Source organism: Pieris napi, chromosome 1 (genome assembly GCF_905475465.1).
Source record: "Pieris napi chromosome 1, ilPieNapi1.2, whole genome shotgun sequence".
Classification (NCBI taxonomy): domain Eukaryota; kingdom Metazoa; phylum Arthropoda; class Insecta; order Lepidoptera; family Pieridae; genus Pieris; species Pieris napi.
In genome coordinates, this window is record NC_062234.1 from 2,865,205 (window position 1) to 2,871,528 (window position 6,324).

Below are 6,324 nucleotides of genomic sequence, written 5' to 3' on the forward strand. Positions count from 1 at the left end.
TTCCTTTATTTTGAATCAATTATATGCAACAAGTTACTTATCATAAACTTTGTAACAAAATTATTTTGTTGTGTGATAAGTATATCCATTTATTATTTACAATTAAGTGAGTTACTCTCACATAATATTTAATTATTACATACTCAGAAGCCACCAGCCAGCCAGCTTCTTAGGCACCTTTTCAACTAAGATAACTATATAAATAAGTTATCTTTACTTTAATGTTTTCTTCACTTAAGAATATTTTGTTCCTACCAAATCTTTATTTCAAGATCAAAAGTTTAAAATCAAGTGTACTGCTATTAAGTATTTTAATGAAGGTTTCCTGCCTAGTCTATAAGATCTATAATCATAGATATATCTAAGTTAATGAACTATGTAGGTTACTATCTAATGAACTTTGTTCTTCAATTGGGGCATGCTTGCCGTCTGCTGGCACAGGCTTGCTCAGATCGATCTGGTTCTTTCTTCCAAAGACCAGTCCAGTAAATACTCTGCATTTGTTTACACCAATTTATTAATTTATTATTGTATTATCTGGACTATAAAAGAGACTAAGACCCCCGAGTTTGTTTCGACATTTCTTCTCAGGGCAGTCAGTTAGGAAATGTCGACTTCATCTAGTTTAGGAAGACATTGTAAAAGTGATTTATATAGTCCTACTTGCAAGAATAAACTATTTCATTTCATTTCTTCTAGATGACGTAGATGAAGCTGTAAAGTTATAAACAAAGTGTTGCAAAATGCAATGTACTAGTTCATTACTATATCAAAAATTCTGATAATAATAAACTAACAGTAAAAAATATAACTACTTCACTACTTCTACATAACACCTAAATTACTGAAAGAATATGATTTTGAAAAGTATAAATTGAATATCGCGCTAAACAGTTAACACCTAATAAATAATAAAAAATCCATACATTATTAGTAAATAGTAATTAGTATTTCAATTTCAATTTTCGTGAACTGATTTACTATTAAAGTCAATTGTCACCTATAAAATATTAAATTAATATCTACATACTAGATAGCGCTGTAAGATTATTACGAAAATTTAAGATATATATAAATATTGACATTCAATATAGTTCTTAATTAGTTATAGTTATTCTTAAAATATATTTTTTGCAAAAAATCAAGTAAGATGAGTAATTTCAAAATTATGATGTAAAGAAAGAAAATGTTTTAAGCGCCCTCTGCTAACATTTACCAAATAATCAATGTCAAATCAAATAATCATTTGCTAGCTTCAGTAGAAACACGACAGATGGTACAACTTTAAGTGATAGATTTAGTAAAAAACTTTAGTAAAAAAATGGAAATTTATTGATTATTAGATACAACTCATTATTAATGGCGATTATAACCGATTATTATTTTTAATTTTTTTATATTTATATTTCTGCACGTCATATATTATATCAATATATGAAGAAGAAGTATAGTTTTAGTAACAATTATGATAAACATAAAAGTTACAAAAAGTAAAAATATTAAAACTATTACACTTCCAATTTTAGATTTTACTAAGAATTTTTTGATTAAAACAGCGGATTAGGTACGAGATAGGCACGTAACAATGTTTTTTTTAAATTGATCAGCCCAGTAGGGCTCATCAAGCTCTGGATAAGTAGTGTTTATTCTTAATGAAGAAAAAAACACTTCAATATATCTAATTATTATACGTAGAGTTTTTTTAAATAAGTTGAATTGCATTCACTGACATAAATACTTGGAAATTACGATCTAAACTCAAGTAATTTACTAAAAAAACGTGTGTGTACTTATGTACACGCATTAGAAGTTATACCTACTTATTTGGCGTAACAAGATAAAAATCTTTTCAAAAATTTTATTCTACGTTTATACAAAAAACGACACTAACAATTGAAAAAACTAAAATGTTGACTATAGCTAACTTCAGCGTGTCGGTATTTTGTGACGGTGTGCGCGCGCATCGTAAAAATTTACTCGCATCATTTTCCCTAACACCCCAAAAGAAGTATAATAAAATAATGGTGTTCAATCACTCACCTTAGTGATTAAAATACTGACTACTCAAGAGTTCCTAGAGTTGCATTACCACTATTTTAGAGTCTGTGCGGAAAGATAACCATTAAGGCGGATACGCGATAAAATTATTCTTATTATTTCCTAATAAATGTTAAGACTTCTATTATTTCCACTAGTATTGGTGTCTGGAAGCTGAATCTTCTATCATGAATAAATAATAATAATATATTATTTGCCTCTTCACAATATTGCATGCATGCTGTAAGGTAATGACCATCATTGTGAGAGGCTGGTGCCTATAACAGGTCACCAGTCTTTCATAGCGGACAGATAATATACAAAGACATGACTAAACTAAAGTAATGAACAAAATAAAACTAAAGCATGGGTGGTTGTCTGTGTGTGAATATGTGTAAGGGTGTGAATTAAACGTGTGTGAAGGAATTTAATTAAACATTCTATCGTAATCAACGCTTTCAGAAATTTGGTCTCATGAGGTCAATTATTTTAATAACGCAGAAAGATCAAGATTTCGATATACCATTGCAATGATACCTTTAATAGGAATTATTTCTAGTCTTCTAAATGTCATTTATAAAACAAAAGAATTCATTCCACACAGCATCATATCCATCGCACCCATCAAGACTCTGGCAACGACAAGGGTGACTTAACTTTAAGATCGGATTTACTCCAGATCCAGATGTGATACTCCGAACACTTTAAAATCGTAATATTAACTCTTATATTGTAATTGAGGTCACTATTCAAACCGGTTATGTCCCTTTGATAGTTTCATCGAGATGTTAATACAAATATTATATAAACAAATTTATGTGAGAATCTGAGATGACCGTTGCCCTTTTCCGACATTCTTAAAGTGACCCTGTGTTGACGTGGTGGTTTTAAAGTGTAGAAGTTGTCTAATTTGCGATACGTGTTTAAAAATGTATGTGATACAATAATTGTGCAAAAATTAAGATTCAAGAACAAAGGATTTCATTACTTAAGTAAGTTAATTAATTTATATAATTATTAGTAATCACCCCCGTCTCACCTCCCTTGGACAAGCAAAGAGCTGGGGCAGCCGCAGAGCAGGCGGAAAATTATAAACGGCTCAAAAAGTCCTCAAACTTCGATTTTGTTCCCTTTGGAGTCTTGGGCCGTGGGGTTCAAGTGCCCAGGCGCTAATTAAAGATTTAAGTTGGCGCCTATAGATAGTACCGGTGACCCCAGAGCTGGTGCTTTCCTTGCTCAACGAATAGGTAACACAATACAGCGAGTAAATGCTGCCAGCGTTAAAGGTACACTGACACATGGACCAAGCTTTTTAATGTTTCTTTTTATTATTGATACGTAGCTTAAAAAAATTGAAAAACTGTATATTTGACTGCTATGATTACTAATAAACAATTTTGAATTTATTAGTCATCTTACAGCTAACATACGTATTATAAAACAAAACAGAAAGACAATATGTATAGCCAAAACAGATAACATAGTTAAACAATATATATGAAATATAAAACATATGTAGGTACATAGCTATATACAAAAAGAAGAAAAAAATCTGAAATTTAACAAATGTAAAAAACGCAAATTAATACTTAATATTTCAAAGAAAAAACTAAATTGTTACTAAACAAAGTCAAAATACCCCTCTCCTCAAATATTTCCTCACATCCTCTTTCGTGAGGTGGAAATTATCAACATAATTACATCAACATAATTAGTGTCATAGTTAGATAAAATTAAATATTATTTAATAGGCATATATATTTCAGTATGTTTAACTTCTTAAGCTTAGCGTTCCTAGCAAAACGGTGCCGTTTACTAACGGCTGTCTTTACTTATTAACATAATGCAAAAAAACAATCGTTTTCGCTCGTCCGAGTCACATTTCCACTCCTTGTATTAATTAAATATAATACCGCTACACGAGAAAAACGTTGAACTAATGTTTATCACCACTATGGCGGCCGTCATGCAAATTACAGCACCGCTATTTGACGTTACGGTGACACTCAACGTTCTCTAGAATACCTACTCCGATGTTATTTATAGACAACGTATGGGTGACGTCACCCAACGTTACATTACGGCCGTTAGATAACGGCACCGATTTTCTAGAAAACCTAAGCTTTAGGTAAATAAGTGATCCGCTTTGATTGTTTATTTGTAAATATTGAATTTAAACACTTCCCGGATATACGCAAGTTGTGTAACTTCTAGAAGTGGTAATTTAAGTAATTAGGGTGAAACTTAAGCAGCGCAGGCCTAGTGGCTTCGGCGTGCGACTCTCATCCCTGAGGTCGTAGGTTCGATCCTCCTTGCACCAATGGACTTTCTTTCTGTGTGCGCATTTAACATTGAAAACGAAAACGTCGACGGCGTGTGTCAGGCACAGGAGGCTGGCCTTTTTGCCTATTAGATTGACAAATGATCATGAAACCTGTTCTGTACCAATGTGTATATCCTGGATTTGGTTAAAATTTACTTCATTCCATAAAACTGTAATTACTTAATAAGCTTAATTGTTTAACGAATGTATCGTTTTGACTGTAAATTATTGTTAAGTTTTTCTAAAACACTGTCTAAAAACGCCAACATTGCCGCACGAAAAAATCATTACGTAAAAAAGAACTAAAATGGCGGCTCGCTGATCGTCATGGGGTGGGCATTTTAAATGTACATTCTCTAACACAAGCGCAATAGTCAACGATGACGCGTTGAGGGAGATTTCCCCCTACACTATCCAACTAAACGCACACACACATATCGTCCAGCAAAACATGAGCCCCCAATTCTCTCTCAAAAGTCTAAACCACCCCCAAAGTGCCATCACTCTTTTCACAATGACGGATCAGATTACGTTGGCCGTGCACGTAGGCATAAAATTCAGAAATATAGGTACATAGGCATTGTATTCTCCTCTGAGAACCGCAAATGAGATCGTAGGCGAAGTGGAACGAATGCGCGAGTTCGTTGTATTTATTTTGCTGGATAGAACTTAAATACACAAAGCATTATTTGCGCGTGATACCTATGCGGATCTGTTTAAACAGCTTCGCTCTAATTAATGTGACGTCGTTAAGTTGACGTCTACAATATTCAAATATACTTCTAGAACAATCGAAGACACGACTCGATCTGACCAACATAGCTGTTTATTACTACTATAATAAGACCTCTTCTGGTCGAATACACAAAGAGAACGTACACGTCGAAAGCAGAATTAAACCAACGAACAGATTTATTCGAAAATATATTTAAAAACCGAACTTCAGACTTCCGGTCTATACATAGCCAAGTGAATGCTCTGTGGAAGCTCTATGAAGGGCTCTTTATTGCTATTAAAATCTAATCTATAGGCTACTGCATTAACGCATAAAGGCCTCACAAAATCAAAACCACAACGAAAATGCGTATGAAACAAAACGAAACGTTACATAAACTATTGCGATTTTTGGCGCAGTTCTCAATATATCACGTCGGTTGCAAAACGTCACGCCTACACACACATAACTCGAGAGCACGCACACACCCTTACGGCGTCATCGTCAAGCTGTATGTCGTAGAGTCGGAAAAGAAATGTTTTTTTATTTTCCTTTTTGTGTGTAATTCGTTATACAATTGCAGAATTGGTGTTACAGAAAAATTACATAGGGAAATAAAACAGTTATAAAAAGCAATGACGTTTATGTTTAATAAGTAAGTTTTCTTAGGTAGATTTTGTTTTACTCAAGAACTATTTACGATTTCTTACTTTAGCTGAAGTGAACGTGTTCTTTAAGCGTTTTAAGTACCTGATTGAAAAAATATTTCATACTATTTTTGTCTCTAAAAACATGTTTTTTTACTCTTTTTTTGCGCACGCTACCCCCCTCTGGGTATTTTCCGAAGTGTGAGCGGAGCACGTTATTAGTTCGCCCGTGCGTCGGGTAGGTTTTCACAATTTTGAGCCCGACTCATACAATGCCCATGTCATTTTCTATGATTAATAGTGGCGCGTCAGCGTGCGTGTTCAACAGTTTCCGATGTCGATTAACTTACACTTCGACGTTTTCTATAGTATAACGAAAATATTTACGACAATTATTTAATTAACTAAAGAACTAACGTTATATTCTCTGTATGATTTTGTAAAAATTTACACGATTTTATGTTTCTAGCGATTAGCGCCACAGAAAAACATATAGAATTACACTGGGTTGTCATTGTATGATACAAATAAATATAGTTTAAAAAAACTAGAACACACGCTTTTAAAGCACATCATACTAAAAAGTGAAAAATAATTCCTAA